This window comes from Tigriopus californicus, chromosome 7, assembly GCF_007210705.1.
Source record: "Tigriopus californicus strain San Diego chromosome 7, Tcal_SD_v2.1, whole genome shotgun sequence".
In the NCBI taxonomy this organism is placed as follows: domain Eukaryota; kingdom Metazoa; phylum Arthropoda; class Copepoda; order Harpacticoida; family Harpacticidae; genus Tigriopus; species Tigriopus californicus.
The window spans coordinates 3,797,246-3,798,792 of record NC_081446.1 but is presented as its reverse complement, the minus strand read 5'-3'; the positions used below and the strand labels follow the sequence as shown (position 1 = coordinate 3,798,792).

Here is a 1,547-nt window from a genome sequence, read left to right as displayed (position 1 = left end):
CATGGATGAAAACTTTAACTTGAGCCCCATTTTAACCTCTTCAAAATTTCGTTCTTAAAAATGTGGTCAGGCAACTCACTCAAGCCCGTTTTATGAAGCGTGCTGGACGAGAGCAATTGCTTGACAACGAGTCTTATTAGGGGTTTCTACTCTGAATTTGGACGAGTCGTCAACGATTCAAATTTGCACCATAGTTGTCCTAAGTAGCTTGACTACGAATGAAACATTTTTTCCACCAGCGACAGCTGAGACGAAAACATGCGATCGCAGCGCCCTTGATCGATCTATATATGAAGTTATCTATGGTATACTCATAGGTTTTCGATTGGAGACAAGTCTGGAGAGTTGGTGGCTGAGCCATCTGAACATTCTCTAATACAAAGATAAGTTCCTATCCGCCTTCCCAAAGGCTAATAGCTATGGCTTTGACTTGCAAAGTCATTTTGCAGACCAAGCCTAGACATTTAACAGGGTTTAAAACGGGAGGCCTGAAACAACCAAGTATTCTGGTGAAAATATAATCTCAAACATGAAACCGATGGCTGATCTTGGTTGATATGTAAGGCGGCTACTATTCATTAGTTTGTTCAAAGCTGTTTAAATAAATCTTTTGCAAAAGAGGTAATATTGAAGACGTGGAAATTCATGAGGGGAACTCAATTTCGGGGCACACTGTATGTGCTCAACATTTCTTCCCAGTGAAAGCTAGAGGTTCAATGTCAAACAAATCTTTGAGCAAGGACAAACATTGCCTCAAATCCTTTTACACTCACCCTGTATTTCTCCTAAATTTTCCTTAAACAAGACCAAAACCCTTCAATTTCCCCGAAAATCCTTTTTAGGTTATTTTATGGTTAAAATTCAAAAAATAGTTTTTTGCCCAAAAATAACCAAAATAGTTGGAAACTTGATATAACATAAAAAAAAGATAAAGAAAGATTATTTTCCGACCCCTAATAATCACATATCCCCAAACCATTGCTTGGGTCAGAATGCACACGTATTGTTCGCACGATTATGGGTACTTTTTTCAAATCAGGATGCCTGAGGATGAAGATAAGTGAACTTCATTGTTTTATCTAGCCTTTTATTGGACTTGAGCGTGTCCTCGAAACGCATATTTAGTTCTACGGTAGGCACAATTGACCCTATAACCCAGGTTAGGACAAAGCTGAAGAATTCTGTTGAAAACGTTCAGTATCCGATACCTTTCGTACCTTCTTCGGATTTTGTCTTAAGAGGCATTTTCCACTCCATAGGAGTTTGTCATATCTGAGAAAAACATTGGTTTGTTAAGGAATTTCTTATATTGAAATTTGAAAACTTTGACTTAACTAGTAGATGAGTTACTCATTCTAAAGATCCAAAATGCTGGAGTGTAATAACCAAATTAAAGTAATAGTAATGATAAAAGGACAGATTTGAAATATCGATTTGAAATATTATCTAACCATAAGTCGTAAGAGAATTGATCAGTTGTAAAATTGTGTTGTTCCATTTAAAAAAATGAATGAGTTTTAAAGTACGCGTACATTATACTATAGCTT

The 1,547-nt window shown here is 36.5% G+C and overlaps 1 protein-coding gene across 1 annotated transcript in view; it reads left to right on the top strand.

The window, feature by feature from the left end:
• LOC131884324 (uncharacterized) overlaps positions 1-1,547 on the top strand; it is a 23,304-nt gene that overhangs the window by 18,030 nt on the left and 3,727 nt on the right. The gene's annotated exons all lie outside the window — the stretch shown is intronic.